The following is a 17,844-nucleotide window of genomic DNA, read 5'->3' on the forward strand; positions in this document are numbered from 1 at the left end:
AACAAGTGTCAAATCGATGGACAGTTTAATTTACACCAGCAAGACTACTCGGCTGAGTACACCAAAAGCTCGAAACTGAATTAATTGAATGTCGAGCATAATTTGGACTTGATACGTGGGTCTCGGAACTCGGCCCGTCCCGTCTCGCCTCTTCCGACAGTTATTAATATTGCTCAGAGGCCAGGGGGTGACATGCGCTTTTGACGTTTTGCTTGGAGGCGGTGGGGGCAGAGTGCCGTGTGGGCGGCAGTAGTCAGGGAAGGGCGGGAAGAGAGCGGGCCCCCCTTGGGCCTTCACAACCTCTCACCATGCCTCGCGTCAACCAACACCCATAAGAGGTAAGTTACACCTTCAACATGACAACTACGGAAAATTGTACAACGGATTTCGACAAACCGAGGCGAAACAGCCTGTCGACTGTTTAGACATGGCTCAGTCTAGTGAAAATCAAATAATAACACCTTGGGGGAAACTATTTTAAAAAATTCGCTAAGGTACTTAGAAGAACAAAGATTCTTTTTTGATTGCACCTAAATTAAATTATTTTAATTAAAAAAATTAGCTGTCAAATATGTTTCAAAGCTGGCATTTTTCATTTTCAGAAGTGTAACTTCTAAATTATTTTATTATGTTTGTCATTAAACTTGACAAACACACAGACTATAAAAATATAAATAAGACTTACTTACAGAGCAATTTTGTTATAGCCATACAGTGACTATGAATTTTTTCTTTTCCTTTAAAACTAGGTAAGTATCTCAATTATGTGAATGAAATATAATAATGAACATGACATATTAGTTAGTTCATTATTGAGTGGCATAGTTTGATCTATAGACGAACAGAATAGCTACTATATATGCTCCTGATAAATCAAGTATGCATGGTTTCGATTTGTACAATTTTTACAATACGAATTCGTTCGGCAAATTTTTCCTATCACTACTTCCCAGAAAATTGAAGCAAAACAGAAGAAAGTTTAAATAGCCAAGCAAGTCCATAATAGAAGTGATAAATGGTGTTGTTCAATCTTGATTTCGAGGTTATAGCTCACCATCAGGCTGTAGAACTTCTTCAACCTGATGATGAGCTATAAGCTCGAAATCCGGATCTTTGAAAACAATTAACTGTGAGTAGGAACTATCTTTTTAAAAAGAAGCAAGAGCATTACCACGATGTACAAACTATTTTTATCAAAATTTGTATTCGTTGGTAATTGTGATCTTTTTATATCCAGCTTTTGTTTTAGGTTTAATTGCATTAAATAACATTAATTAGTAATTTTTCACCTAAAAAAATGACGTATTTATTTAAAAACGAACTGAAAATGCAATTTTAATTAAAATATCCATGGTTGAAGCTTCACGGCGGAAAGCTAACAATATCTTAAGCAAGAAGTTCCAGGTGCATCCTTGTAATTTTACAACTGTGATGGAATTATTATCGAATTTCCCAAACGGAACTGCGATTTTGTGGAATTCACTAAATTTATTTGCAAATAACTGCGTCCCATATACAAACGTCAGATGATATTGATCTAGGTTGATCAATAAAGAAAAACCGATTGCTATCAGTTATCAAGAATCAACAAGTTTCAAGATTTTTCAGCGTCCTTTGTGATATAATATGACCTACAAACTGAACTGAATATTAGACCGGATTTCTTATTAGCATCTGGTCATTTAAGTTTTGGCAGATAGTTCTTCTTGTCGGGCTAACTTTCTCAAACATAAAATAAACTTTCTTCAAATGTTAGTTCTGCAACTAACTTCATTTGCGGCGCTTAAAGGATAATTTTTTATTGCTATTCCTTTGCTATTTGTTTGTGATAGACACAATTGGTGAATACCATCCAATTTTTGTTGCACGGTATATTATGGCGTTGCTTCCACTCGTTTCTTTCTTCTCGTGAGATATAATTTAGAAGATAGTATTATAATTAATATTTTAATTAAGCGAAAAACCTTTGACGATGTTATCCACAGACGCGTTTATCGGTGAAGATCTTTTTGTTAAAAACGCTCCTCTTCGAAACGGTTGGGCGATGAAGACAACTTCCAGCGAGGCTATTTTTTCCACAACTTAGAAATCGGTGGTATTTCCAGGATGGGTTTTTGCGCAGATTCCCTTTTACCCTCTTCCCCCCTAATGGAGTTTTCGTTTAATTCCGACCCTCCAAATTTATAATTCCTGATGCAGAAAGTTAGGGGCGTCAAATGCGTAATCCACTTAAAACATGGGCGGGCGGCGTTTTCCAGGTACCAACAAGTGGCAGGATAAATGCTTTTCGGACCATCCGGGGATTCACATTTACACGTGCATCAATCTATCAAAGGTTCTTTTAAGATCAAACGATTTGTGGACAATTTGTCCTTTCATTTTTCAAACCTTTTTTTTACCTTTCAAAAACATTCGAGAAGGTACATTACACAATGTATATGTATAATGAAAAACATAAAAAATGACCATATTGAAACAAAAAGCACAAAGTTTTATGCCTTTACTATGTAATGTGGGTGGACAAACAGCAGAGGTCATCGCCGGCTCTCTGCGTGTTTCCTTCTTTTTCTGGTCCTTCACACGTATTTGGTTTCCAATTGCAACCATTTGAACGTTTCGATCTGGTTGCAAATTATACGCTTTAATATGTACACTACGTCGATATCCTAAATTGCTAGCCTCAAGTATAGACACAAAACATACAATTCATACACATCACCACCCGATACAAACATAGGAGTCTGGGCACATTCATTCCCCCAGAGGACTCGATATTCCTCGAGGTGGGGTTAAACAACCCCTTTCTTTCACGCTAATAAATTACATAAATTCCAATAAATTAACGGAACACTCGATACAAACACTCCTACAGAGTACTCGATATTCCTCGGGACGATTTTACTGGGGAAAATATATATTTAAAATAAAATAAGGCCCGTTGTGGTCCTCTGTTATCAGCCGTTTGTTCAAAATCCCGCTGGTACCTCTTGGGATGGCTGTCGAAAACCGTGATTTCTAATTCAGCAAAATTTGTTGGTTTCCCATTATACAAAGTAAGCAGAAAGAAATAATCTGAATAGCGATGGTTGGGTGTGGCCGGAGCTCAATCCCACGAACGTCTTCATGCCGGACCGGGCGTTATCTTGCCGAAAAGACTCCCTTAAGGTTAACCAAAACTGTATCTGTGACAATTTATCATTAACAATTAATAAAGGAATTCACTATGATTGATGAATAATTTTTTCGTAGTTCAAACAAGCGTACATCGTGGATTTTGTTCTACTAGAAAAGTCATTTGTTCACGGCATCTAGATTTCGCCTATAATCTCGTAACTCACGTGATAATTCTGTGATACTATTGTACATTTCCGCCTTTCTCTCATCTCCTGGATGCAAGTTCATGCAGAACGATTCATCTGATTTTTTTCGCCTTTCCCATTGATGACGACTTAGTGACTTTTTATACTGCACATTCCATGACAATTAAGAAGTAGATTTTACTTATTACTTTGTTTATCTGGCGGCTAAAGAACCGCGATCATCAGGTTCTATCGTGCTTACCTTGGTATGGTTATATTTATTGAACTAAATGTGAATTATCTACTTTCAGGATTTAAATGTCATAGCATTGATCATCTTTTCTTTTTTGGTGTTTTTCATCCATAAATGGGCACAATAGTATATATTATGAGATTTCCTATTTTCTTACAGAATCTACATAAATATCTACGTCTATCTATTATTTTCGAACACTCGTTGAGTCGGCAATATCCAGTAAGGTTTTCCCGGCTTCGCTGCAGCACGCCTATTGTAAAAATAACGAGCAGTTGAGGCTGTACTTACTTCTACAACTTGCTATTTCAGTCGATAAACTGACTTCAAAGTCTTATTAATGCCTTTCATGTCTTCAATAATTTTAAGAAAATTCCATTAAACTTAAAATGCTCTTGGCTGTCTCTAGGAATGGTTTATAAAAACTAGATGCACGTGTTCCAGGTTGTGTACGTTGTCCAATCCCATTTGTTTGTTGGAGTGACAATAGCGACACGCTTTTGACAGACAAAACCAGCAAGCCAAATATAACCAAATAATGCACTACGAGAAAAAGTGTATCGATAACTTTTCCTTCGCAGCTGAAATATGATGAATCTGTAGTTTTAGTCTTTGGTTTATTCGACCGTTTTGACTGTCAGATTCCGGCCGATTGGTCATATTAAAAAGTTTCAAAGTTTTCAATATGAATGATACTTCTCTCAGCCAAAAACTGAACACACGTTCTTTATTGATGTCGCTTTATCATTTCAATGAGGCTTATTTCCTCTTTTTTCTTCTATTTTTTTAACAGCCCGTTACGTTTTAACAAACCTGTTTTTTTAATTTTCTGTAGCTTTATGTGCCATTCGTTTAACATACGAAATCTACTTGGGGAATGCGGTAGCCGGGTGGATAATCTTCAGCCTCTCGCCATTAGAGACAATATGGTCGTGCGTTCCTACATCCACCCAAAATATTCGGTTATATAACACAAAGCAAGCTTGGTACATGTGACAAACATGACGATATTAAATGCACATATAGATAACGTGTTTTTATTTAAGCATGAACATATAAACTGCTAAAAAATGAATAGGGATATTGCCAATTGTGGAGGATTTACTTTCACTAGCGATTTTATTTTATTTTTATTATAAATTGCATTAAAGTTTATTAGAAATTATTGTATTTTTTCTGAAGGAAAATTTAATTGAGGAATTTTGAAAAATAACAAACGTTTTTATTCGATAATTTTGTTTATTGGACACAATAATTTTTTTAAACAATTAATATCTGTTAAAACCTCTGTTATCTAAAACCTGTTGGGCATACTGTCTGTAAGGATGTCACTAATTTCATGAGGACTTTCACTCCATAGATGTTGCAACGGTGCACTCAATGGTTGCAGGTCAACTGGCTGCGGGTGGTAATCGAAAAGCCTTCTCTACAACATCTATGAGCTCAAGGAGATTGAGGTCTGGTGACAATGAAGGGCAGATGGGAAATTCCCAGGTTTTGTAAACAATGATGAACAACTCTGCCTCTTTGAGGTCTGGCATTGTCATCCAGAAATCGAAAATCCCTGCCAATGATGATCCCTGATTCCTGTTGTGAGGATGTATTCCTCAGTAATTTCTTGGACATAATGGACTGCGGTGGGTTGCCTTCAACAATATGGTGTCCAGTTTGTTCCTCAGTGTATATCCCAGCTCAGACTATTACACCGCCTTCTCCAAACTGCACTGAAGGTAGCACGAACTGGGGCATTGTACGCATCCCCCGTTCTCGGTAGGCTTTTCGGCGCCTGCTAACACTATTCAGACAGAAACGCGAGTAATCAGTAAACATAACAGCATTTTTATTGATAAAGGCACACTAAAACATCTTATACTTCATTTCACTCAATATTTCTGTCTTCCCTTAGCATCGTAATGTGCTGAGATCCACTACCAGGCCTCCTATAGGTACTTCCAGACTCTTGCAATATATTGCGAACTTCTGGTTCAAGATGATGTCTTTCCATGAATAAAGAGAATAAAACTGTATTAAAACGGAGAAAAGACGAGAAAAAATGTCTGTTTATAAAATGAGTAATATTCATGTTTACTATTCTTAAGTAATTAAAACTGATTTAACATTTGTTTGTTTTGGTTTGGTTTTTCTATTTTGTTTTATCCAACTAACAAGAATATACCAGTTAATTTAATTAAAATTAATAGAATAAGACTAAATTACAAATATCTCTATTCATATTTGAGCAGTTTAGTTAGTCTGTCGGGTTATAAAAATAATCTTTTACAGGCTCGTTCCTAAAATGAAAATAATGTATGAAACAAATTCTTCACTTCATATTAAATGAAGAAATATAATAGATTTTTCTGATTTATCCATACCATTTCTTTACGGCCAAATACAGGCTCATTAATATTTTAACCAATAAATAGAAACATTTAATTTTTATTATACCCATAATACTTTTACTCTATTATGTGATTACCATACAAACAGAAAAAGAGGTTAAAGGAAAACAACATGCAACATAAATAAAGGGTAATTGAATTAGGCCTAATTGTATAAATCGACGAATAAAATTTCCTATGTGTGGAACATTAAATAAAGGCAGCGTTGGCCCAAATTAGTAGGTAACTGCTTGATTAGCCGTTGTTATTAGTCAAGCAATAACGCAGCCTCGTTGGGGTTAGAGATTTCCAGTTTCCACAGCCCCGGGGCTCCCTTGCCCCTTCATCATAAGCAACCATCCCTCCAACTTTCATTCGTTTAAGTAATTTCTAACGTTAGGTGTTATTTTTTAATATTTCTCTTTGCCATTCTGTTGCTTTAAACGTTTAAAGAACTTACTTGGCTTTTTAATTTAAGTCATTGGCGTTTTACATTAATATTACGTTGTGCAATATGGAAAAGTCGAATCGTTACAGATAAATGAAAATTTCAAATCAGATTTTTACGTTCTGTTGATTTATGAATAATTAAAATAACTCTGTCTATAAACATCATGTTTGTGTATAGAATTTGTCGCCATCTTTAAGTAATAATAGGTGTAGTTTGGACAATATTTCAATATAAAATTTAAATTAAGTATGTAAAAAATGGTGGAAATTCAATATGGCAGCCTTAGTTCGTGCGAAAGTCAGAAATATAAATTATGCGATCGTTGGAACGAGAACGGACAGGTAACTCAATATCCGGTGCCGAGCGAACGAGACCCTTTAGGGAACGTTGCAAAACTGGCACAGCGTTCCTAGTAAACGACGTCGATGGCGTGAGTCCCTCTCTACAGCTGCTGTCATCGAACTAATTGACAAAACCGCGGCCGGAGCAGATCCGGTAGTTTCTACACTAAAGAAGCCCCAATACTCTGGGAGATAGAGTGACCTTCTCTATTTAGGGAGTGCGCGGGAGACCGGGCTGATGTATTTCGGCTTAGGTAGCCCTTTGCGTGCGGCGGATGGTCTGGTGCTTAATGCAGGCCCGACCACTCGGAATGGGCAAGCGAGGAGCGAGGCTGTCTTGGCCCTTCGGGGCTGAGCTGCCTCTACACCAATGCTGCGGCAGTAACACCATTCTGTCGTATGTGGAGGTGCGTCAGCACTCATCTTGAGAACGTCCGATAAGGCCGAATAAGCTAGGTGCGGACGTTAAAGATCCTCATTGTTCTTTTTAGTTCTTTTAACTGAGTATACGGGAAAGACTGTCGAAGTCTCTGTGCGGATGGTTAACAACATTACTCGAATTGATACGATGCAGGACCATTGGAGTGCAGAGGATGAACGCTCCAAAACGATATTCGAAATCAAGCCGTTTGGTCAATCTTTTAGCGTTTGTAATCGACTTTTGATTCTCTCTGTTTTGACTGCTGAAATCTGGTGGCTCACGCGGAATACGAAAAGACAGCATACTAAACATTTCCGACTTTATGGCTGTTCGCGAAACTTGGATGGATTACGCAACACTGTGCAGCTAAAGGGCTTCAAACTGTGTAAAACAAACAATAAAACCGCGCTTGAATAGAAATCGCCCCTGTCCGAATTTTTAAGTAACAATACCCGGCCTGGTTGCATTGAAAGATACTTGCTTGTAATTTGCAACAAAAAATGTAAGTTGATCATCAATTATGATCTAATTTATAGACTTCTTTAACCCTGATAGTACTGCCTGGCTGGTGCCAATGGGAAAACTTGTCACCTCTAAACTTGAGGTACATTTAATTACCCCTGAAATTAGTCAGACTACGCAGGGGGATACGAAGGAAATAAATAAACACACCAATTGGAATCAAATTCTTTCACCTTTTATTCAAGAATTAAGTACACACATCGGTTAGTCCCTTCAAGTCAGTACCCAGGACAAATGCTATATCGGACTTGACTTACGGACGGGCTTGTCAAACGTTAGGGTCGCGGCAAGATCCAAGCGAGCACTCCTGCCTCAGATTGTTCGTCACCCCCTCCTCTCACTCTTGTCTCCTATGTCCGGGCTGAGCCCGTGACAAACTATTCATATCATACTAAGTTTTAAGAAAGTTTTTGGACAGGATTGTTCTACCACAAACTGGTTTAACCAGCTATCCGATTTCGAGCATTACATGCTCACCGTCAGGCTGAATTTTTTTAAATGCTCATTGCAGTTGCTGAGTACAACTGACCTTTCAAAAAGTAACTTGATATAAACCCCATCTCAATTATTTCTTTAATTTTTAGGAATGCTTGTAAGAAATAAATAAAATAGATATATATGTGGGAGATAGTCCGCATTGCCCTGGCCCTAGGCTGGCTAGCCCAGAAAGGCAGTGATGACGTCACGTCTTCGAGAAGATAGAACCCTCTCTCACCCCTACACGTACAACGTTTGGTCTGGTTACTTATATATAACAGGGCCATCTAATTTAAAAATGCATTATAACCATGTATTCCCCTAAGTTTATCGTTCGTTAATCCGTTAAGCGTTAATTCCCCTGTTCAATTTGCCTCCTCTATATTTATCGATCGTGAACGTTTATGATACCACATAAATTCCACGCTTAATTCCAAATAGCAGTTATGCTTTATAGATTCATTAATCCCGGCTAATGCAACAGTTTCAAGATTAGGCTGAAGATTTGTCGTCAAAGAGCGATTAAGAGATCGTAAGCTAGAAATAGAAAAAGAAACGTTTCACCAGAGGCGGTAATAAACTGAAATGAGCAAAACCCCGGCCGGGGAAAATTCACAACTTTTGTCATTTCTTTGTTTGAAATAAAGATTGCCCAAGTTGCGCCAGTCTTGTCAATTTTAAGATGTTATTGTTTCCAACTCGAACCGGCAACTTCATTCTGGGTCACCCAACCTTAAAGACAATTAAATCGGCCTGATAATCTTGAAGTGAGACATCTGCGTTTTCCCAATACAGTTTTGCCGCCATCTCGTGTCTCTATTTATAGTATTACCATTATAGATGGTTCTGTTATATGCACTTTACTAAAGATTGATTACTTTTAACGGTGTAAAGGAATTTAGGTTTATTAGCATTAGTTATTAGCAAATACAAATTGTTTTGCTTCTAATTCTGGTGAATGTGTGTACCTTTAAAACATGATAAATCATTCTTAAATTGCTCAGATGATAAAAGAAAAACAAAACACTCTTTAAAATAGTTTTTAAAAGTTAGAACGTGATAACGTCGGATTAGTTGTTATAATTTGGTTGGTTTATTATATAAAGAATTAGTAATGAAATGTAGTTCAGTCGATTGCAAGCAGGCGAGTGTCTTCGGATCGAAACGCATTTCGGGTCGCGTGAAGTTGCAGAATCGGTAATCGATTACGTTTAGAAGTACAAAACATATGTTAGCATTGATGTGAGCATTAATTATGTTGGCCACGAAAGGCTTATTCTTCCTATCGGGTTAATAAAATATCACGAGTAGTTCAGGTTTCAAAAGGGTTCGAAAAATGACACTAGGCCTCAGTTTGGCTCTGCAGTCTACGCCTTAGCTGGATACAAACTTATCTCCGTATGTTTAGTATTACACGGTCGATCACAGGAAGAGACTTCATTTTCCATCCCAGCATACCTACTCGATTACTTTTTTGCTTCGATTGAACAGATGGGCTCTTCGGTTTTCTTTGCACTTAATCTGTCACAGACCATCTTCGCAGATCAGATGGAGCCGGCTTGGATTATGTTCGGTTTAGAGGACATGAATCTTTTCTTCGGGATTTAATACCACAGGAAAGATTTTCATTTTTTATCCCAATACGCATATTCGAATCTTGCTTTGCGTTATATGGGCAGATGGGGGTTGCCATTCTCTTTCCACTTAGTATGTCACAGACCATCTTTGCATATTCGGAAGGAGCCGGTTTGGTTTCAGGTCTTTTAAGTGGGCACGAATCTTTTCCGAGGGGTTTAATACCGCATGGACGATTACAGGAAGAGTCTTCATTGTTCATCCCAATCTGCATATTCGAATCTTGCTTTGCGTTCAATGGACAGATGGGATCTTCCGTTTTCTTTCCACGTAATCTGTCACAGACCGTCATTGCAGATTCAGAAGGAGCCGGTTTGGAATCACGCCTTGTAAGTGGACACGGATCTTTTCTTTGGGATTTAATACCACACGGAAGATTGCAGGAAGAGTCCTCATTTTTCATCCCAATCTGCATATTCGAATCTTGCTTTGCGTTAAATGGACAGATGGGATCTTCCGTTTTCTTTCCGGTTAATCTGTCACAGACCATGTTCTCATATTCACAAGGAGCCGGTTGGGAATCAGTTCGTTTAAGTGGACATGCGTCATTTCTTTGAGATTTAATACTACACGGACGATCACAGGAAGAGTCTTCAATTGGACAGACTCCCTTTTTCTTTGCGTTCATTCTAGCACACAACTTCTTCACAAATTCGTCAGGGGACAATTTGTATTCCGGTTGTTGAGAATCTTGATATTCACTACATGGACGTTCACATGGTGAGGTTTCATTTTCCTTTTCCTTTTTGTCGCCGGTTGTAGAGATGGAGTCTCTCCTGTTGTTTACTTTTCGATTGGAAACCGAGGCTTCAGTTTCCTTTTCCTTTTTGTCGCCGGTTGTAGAGATGGAGTCTCTCCTGTTGTTTACTTTTCGATTGGAAACAGAGGTTTCATTTTCCTTTTCTTTTTTGTCGCCGGTTGGAGAGATGGTGGCTCTCCTTTTGTTTACTTTTCGATTGGAAACCGAGGTTAGATTTTCCTTTTCCTTTTTGTCGCCGGTTGGAAAGTTGGAGTCTCTCCTTTTGTTTACTTTTCGATTGGAAACCGTTTTCGATAGTTCAGAGTGGGCAGGTTTGGATTCAGTTAAATTAGTAGATTTGTCACCTTGCAAATTCGGCAATGAATTAAGCGATTGGATTAACGAAGTTAAAAACTTTCGCTGAGCTTCATTTGAATCCGCCATGAAACGTTTTACGAGTTGGTCGAAGCTCGGATCATCTGAATTTGTACGTGAAGATTTCCAGCACTCGATGAGCTCTGTCAAGTCCGTTTCCGACTTACCCTTCGCCTTACTAGCCCCAAGTCGAGAAGGTACTTTCTCTGAAGCGTAGCATATGTTTGAATTACAGGGAGGAATTTTAATATCACGTATTTTAGGTGGCTTCTTGGTAGGTACGTTTTTCAATTTTCTAACATGAGTGTGCACGATTTGTTTTACCCGTGGTGGTGGAGGTGCAACGTTTGCTTCTGGCAGTGCTGGCGCGAGCGCTAGAGCTAGGGCTAATCCGGCCATCGATGGTCGTTTTGTATGAGATTCGGGGGGTTCAGTTTCTGGTTTTGGTTTCGAGCTATCTGGTGGTTGTGCTGCATCTGATGGTACGATTGACATTCTTGATGTCGTTGGCTGTAGTGAAGGTCGTGATGTTTCCAATGCTATTGTTGCTATCGATTCTCGTTTTGTTACTACTGATGCCCGTGAGGTAAATGTAGATAATCGTGGTTGGTCCGACAGCGTTTCATCTTTATGCAATTTCTTCCTTTTAACAAATTTGTATTCCATTTTGCAAGGTGGTGGTACCGGAGTTTTTATAAGGTGTGGAACCTTATATGGAAGATGAAAATCAGGAGTGTTTGGACTGCTGATTCTTACACCGCCTTCAGGGCAAGAAAAAGGCTCTAGGACCGACAACTTACTTTCTTTCCAGAAGTCTTCGTAAGGATCTAACGGTAGTGACGGACGTGATTTCGAAATGTTATAACAACCCTCTTTGTAGTATCTATCAAAGCGGGGCAATACTTTTCTGAATCTAGGTGGCGGTGGTGGTGGTGGAGGCGGTGGAGGCGGGGGCGGCGGAGGCGGTGGTGGCGGGGGCGTAACTGGACGAGGGCGACGGCGACGGTGTCTGACTTTAGGCTTATGAGGGGGCATGAAATCTTTAAACTTAAAAGCCGGTAGAGGGATAACCGGTTCAAGGGCGGCGACACTACGAGGTCGAATGTAGTTAGGAGAATCGGGCGCACTGAGACGTACGCATCCAGGAGGAAAATCTAACATATCGTCAACTATTGTCAGCCCGCTCCCACCGGCATAAGGAGGCCGGCTGAACTTGGGCGTATCAAGAGAACTTTCCGGACTTGATTCCCGCTCCGCAACAACTATATTGTCAACGATCTTCTCCTTTCCCGGATCTACTTTTCTGCTCAACAAGCTTTCGAGGGTTACTTGATCACCTGGCACAGCTTTCTTAGCTGCAAAACTAACCTTCCCCTTCCGATTTGGTGGTGGTATAGAAAGCCGTGGTTTGACTTGGGGCTTTTTTGTCGACTTTTGGGTTTTTTCTGCGGATTCTATAGCTTTAACTTCGCTTTTTGTAATCTCCACCAATTCGTAGCTGTCGCTTCGCTCTCGTTTGAGGCAGCATAACATATTGCAACACATCGCTCTGCATTAGGAACAGCCACCGTCCAAACCGATCTACTAAATGGAAAATATTAACTGCCCTTCTCACACAAGAAAGGAAAACCAGCGAAATCCATGGTGCCAACAACCGTCAATCGACCTGAAAACAATAAATTGACCAAAAATACATACTTTGTCTTCTGTTAACAAAATGTTAGTAATAAAAAGGTGAACAACATGTGGTGGTTATTTGTAGCAAAAATCAACTTCATTTTAAAACAATTTCCGATCACAAAAATAATTTATTTAAAATAAATAACAATATTTATTGTGTTGATTTTAGGTCAGAATTAAAGTAGATTTAGGTTGTCTAATTGCAATTAAAATTTTAATTTTTGCAAAGTTTCAGCATCTTTTCTGCCATTTTTAGGCAAAGTATTTCTTACATAGCAATCATAGAAAATAAATGAAAAGAGAGATACAGAAGCAAATAAAAATTGTATTTTACAATTATACAACCTTCATCGACTGAAATTTTGGTCTACAAATAACATAATAGGTATTTGTAATAAGTTCAATTGTACACATGTATGTACATATAATACATATATGTACAGAGTTGAGCCTCACTTCTCGCACTACACCGGCATCGAGAATCACCCACATGGGGTGTGGGCAGTTCGGGGTCAGACCTCGGTCTTATCCGTCCACCGAGGTTGGGTCCGGGAGTGGTCAACAGCGAGGGTCAATTCATTCAGCACTCAACGCATGCAGTAACTACCAGTAACTACCCAAACCCGTTCACTCTCACTCATTCTTAAATACATTCTTTCTTATTTACATATCATTCACTCAGGGTGGTGGAATACTTGCGATATTCTCTACCTAACTGAGGTTGATGTGGTACTCAATATTCCCCCATCTAACCTCTCACACGACACATTCGCACCAATAAATACATTCACTCTCAACATACAATAGGTGCACAAAATTATCATTGCCGTATACAAAAAACCATGTTTCCTCCAAAAATCGGAACTGAGGGCCCAGATACTCCCTGCCGTGCTCAAGCATGATTCTCATATTGGGTGGCATTCCTGCACGCTCTCTATATAGAACTAAGGAGTTTCACTCCTATCCAATTGTTAGACACTTGAAGCAACCTTTCTCTACTGTCAACAATAGGAACAAAATAGAGTATACTTATACGCTAATAACACACATTTACGTGTTCGATTATTGACTAAAGTGTATTCTATAATATTTGTTTTAAAATTTTTTAAATTTTAGTTAAATAAACATTTTGCATAAGAAACTTGTCTGGAATGTTTCAAAGGGGTAGGTACTTTTTTTATAACAATAATAATTTGCAATTAGGGGCGTCGGTGGCCGCAAGGTTTAGTCTTTCACACGGCGCTCATCACTGTAAGGTAAAAGGTCCCGGGTTCGAATCCAGCGGCCCTGCATTCGAACCCGACATACTTACAAATGGGCTTTTTTTCAAAAACACCGGAACCCTGAGGGTTTATATGATTTCTGCTGTTGCGAACCCTCGTAAAAAAAATGTTGCAAATTGGAAATTGCGATCTAGTAACTTTAAAAAAAATGTAAATAACTTTGAACATAAGTCGTATAAGTTTGGCAAATAATGAAAAATATAGTAGCGTTAACTAATTTCGATTTTGTTTTAAAACTAAATTAATTTATTGTACAAAGGTCTCCTTTTCAGCCTTTTAAATTAACGTGTCGGCGGCAGTGACAGGGCAAAATCAATGAGGCTCGTATTCGAGTGTTCAGTTATGCGTTGATACAATTTCACATACGCTTCTTTCACCATTTCGGTGAAGTATGGTATATTTAGATCACAGTAAAGTTCAGAGTTCGGAATATAACAAGACGCATTCGTGATAATTGAATTTGATTTTGGTGGACTTGGAGACTTTACAATTGAGAATCACTTGGAACCGCAGGAAAAATGACGCATACTGCCAAATGGGACGGAGAAGTGATAGGTTAACGATCTTTTATTGATGAGTGAATGTGAAGAGCTCTTGTCAAAAATTTATCAGATCACTTATATTTTTTTAATACGTTAATCGTTTATCAAGTGTACCGGCTAAATATATGACGATCAACTAAAGGTACCGACTGCATCCATGACTATCGGTGTCGTTTTAATCTTCTGTGATAGGTGAATTCAGTTAGGGTATTTGGGGATTTACTTTCACACGCCATTTACGATTCGAGTTAACACTTTTGTTAACTTGATTTTGAAATTACTTAGAAGCTGTTAGACCTCTTTTCCCCTACTTTATTAAGTCTCTAATCTGCTAACATGGCTATCGTAGTCAAGTTATTTCAGGGGATGTCATGGACATAGCACAAGTAAAAAAGACCTCCTGCCGAACCCCGGCTCGATTCTTGTTACCAAAGTGGTGTCTTGTTTCATGATATAGGTTCTATTGGTCAGATATAATTTCACAAGACGGTAGTAGGAGTCTGGCAGCTCCCCCTTAATTTTGAATAGAAGTCCAGAATGCTCTACGAAAGGCCTGCTGTATGTCAACCAAGCATGACAGATTTTTTAATAGGTTTTTAAAATTGTTTCAAGAGTTGTAGCTGGCATGAGTGCTGCAGACGGAAACGATTTTGTAAATAAGGAATTTTGTGTGATAAATAGTGTAGAAGTTTTGGCAGCAAAGGTCTTTCAAAATTTTGGAGATCAAAGGTAATAGGCTGATGAGGGGGTCGCTTTTAGGATCTTAAGTTTAGTTGGTTTTTTGATTAATACAATAACACCATGTTTCTAGGTGGATGAGAAAATAAGCAAGGCGCAGCATTAAGTTGTATATTGATGTAAAAAGCACCATAGTTCTATGCCGCAAATTCTAAAGGAGTGGTTGGGTTATAAGCTCATCTAATAATTTTTTTTGGTTTATCATATTTTTAATTTATTGGTTATGTACCAAGTCCAAATTTCTATTTATAATTATTCCGAAATCGTAAGATGCAGTCTGGTGTGATGTAGGTTTCAGAAAAACATTTTCTTTATCGTGCCAACGTTTCGATCTTTATTGAGATCATCTTCAGGGCCTGGGATTTACAAATCCCAGTAAATCCAGGCCCTGAAGATGATCTCAATAAAGATCGAAACGTTGGCACGATAAAGAAAATGTTTTTCCGAAACCTACATCACACCAGACTGCATCTCACGATTTCGGAATAATTATCGATTTACGGTCACTAATCACCACACATTTCTATTTATAGTTTTTTTGAGAGAAATAAAACGAAATCTGCCTTCCTCACACTTATACCAACGGATCTTTTGCACGTTAGGTGTCATAGAACTTAAAAATAAATAAAGAAGGTTTCCAAAAAACATTGCACAATAAATAAGTCGGTTAATGAGAGGGGTGAGAGCAAAATAAATACATAGTAGTGAACAAAGATCAACAAGAATTTACAATTGCCATGCAAGGTTGTATTGCAGTTTTGCTTCTGGGACTGACTTTGAAGTTTTGTATAAATTATTTTGTACACATAAATTAATCGATTTTGGCCGGCTAAACCCAGCAATCTATAATTTATCTACGAAAACGTTAACATTCCTAATTTATGCAGGTTTGTATTCGACCTCCGAGCATTATGTAAAAGCCCTTTGATTCGAGGTTTTTGTTCATATTTAATTAAGAGATTTCCCCCAACCTCAAACAAGCTTTAAATGTGAAATCTTTGTGACACAATTTTAATTTGTTCTACCTTGCCTACACGATACAGAATCGTATTAAATATTGCAGTTTAACTTTTAAAAATGTAAACAAGGAAGATGGAATGTTGACATTTTCACGAAACAAAGTTTTAGAAAAATGCGACATGGGATCTTGAAAAAAAAGTGTTTAATTTTCTTCAAGACAAAGTTTTCAAATGAAAATATTCCGAGCAAACCGAGCAATTTCAATTCACTGCAATCACTTCGAACCTTTTATGGCCCTTGTAATATTCTATCTCCGTGGTGTGATAATCCATTTTTCAGTCGTGGCCGGAGTGGGCGGCAGGCTATCAATTTAAACGAGACGTGAGTGCTTTTGTGAATTCAGGGGGGTCTATTTCGAAAAGCGAGGCTTGAGTGGCCCTCCCTTATTAATCATAGCGCTCGTATATTTCAGCGTGACTACCTGTGAACTTAGAAGACCGGAGCCGTAAATCAACACCAAAATTGGCGACCTGGTCATCTGAGAGACCATCTTAAAACACGCGGATCTCTCCTCTCAATTTTGTTCCAAATAACATGTCCATTTGAGACTTTCTTAAACCGCGTTCGCTAGAACGTCGTTCATAATTTGAACCAAGTTCGGACAAGGGACCACCGTTCAACTGATCCTAGTTCTTCAACCAACCACTAGTAGGTAGAATTGATTGAAGTCTCTTTAGGTTATAGCTACTGGCAGTGCTTATTCATTGTTTACGTTGGTTGTTGTACCACTTTCCGTAGACTTTTATTTAGTATTTTTGTGTTTGTATTTATTTTCCCCGATTATGTCGGACAAAATTTGTGTTGACGTTCAGAATCTTGAAGAATCTATCATTGCCTCATCCGTGAATATGGTATTGTTTGGTTCTAAAAACTAACCATTTATATATATATATATATATATACAACCGATTCAAGGGAATGTACGTAGTCTGTTGTACCACTACATTTAATTGTAAAAATTCATCCATTAGATTACCTATGTATCTATCCATCTATCTATCCAAATGAAATTTCGTTTACTATCGAACAGATTAAGGCACGTTCTTACATTTAACTTTTCAGATTTAGTTCAAGTAATTTTTAGTTTGTAAAATAATTAAAAAACAAAAATTAGCCTCTAGTGGATTTGAACCTGAAGCTAAAATTATTTGAATGTTATCATAAGTATTATTTAAATTTTTAATTGCCTGATTTATTACTGCAAAATAAAGACGTTTGTCTTTTGCCTCGGATTACCGATTTAGATAGATAGATGGAACTAATTTATTTTACAATTTTGAGCACATTATGAAAAATATATTAAAAGATTCAATTAATTAAGGTTTTAAGTTGAGATAAAAAAGTCAGTGTCACGAGCGGGATTCGAACCCACGACTTTCGGCTTGATACGCCGCTACTCACATTTGAGCTATCGTGACTTCCATCCCTTCGGGCACTAACTTCCGATCTCAACCCCACCTTTTGAATTTTCCCTCTTTTTTGCCATTTTGCCGGCGTTTCAAGCCGAAGGTCGTGGGTTCGAATCCCGCTCTTGACACTGACTTTTTTATCTCAACATAAAACCTTAATTAATTGAATGTTATTAATTGGTCAAGCGGACCGCGAAAAATAGTGAATATAATTAAAAGTATATACAACATGGAATTAAATCCGGCTGTCGCCGGATAATGTTGTAAATTGAAAAATT

General features: G+C 38.0%; 1 protein-coding gene across 1 annotated transcript in view; it reads left to right on the top strand.

Moving 5' to 3' along the window:
* Nucleotides 1-262: 262 nt before the first annotated feature.
* Nucleotides 263-17,844, top strand: part of LOC106670038 (synaptic vesicular amine transporter) — an 83,173-nt gene continuing 65,591 nt past the window's right edge. The window contains exon 1 of the mRNA XM_014400025.2: nt 263-338. The gene's annotated coding sequence lies outside the window, so the exon portion shown is untranslated. The remainder of the gene's footprint in view (nt 339-17,844) is intronic.

The sequence above is a fragment of the Cimex lectularius genome, unplaced genomic scaffold (genome assembly GCF_000648675.2).
Source record: "Cimex lectularius strain Harlan isolate CLEC.00 unplaced genomic scaffold, Clec_2.1 scaffold38, whole genome shotgun sequence".
Classification (NCBI taxonomy): domain Eukaryota; kingdom Metazoa; phylum Arthropoda; class Insecta; order Hemiptera; family Cimicidae; genus Cimex; species Cimex lectularius.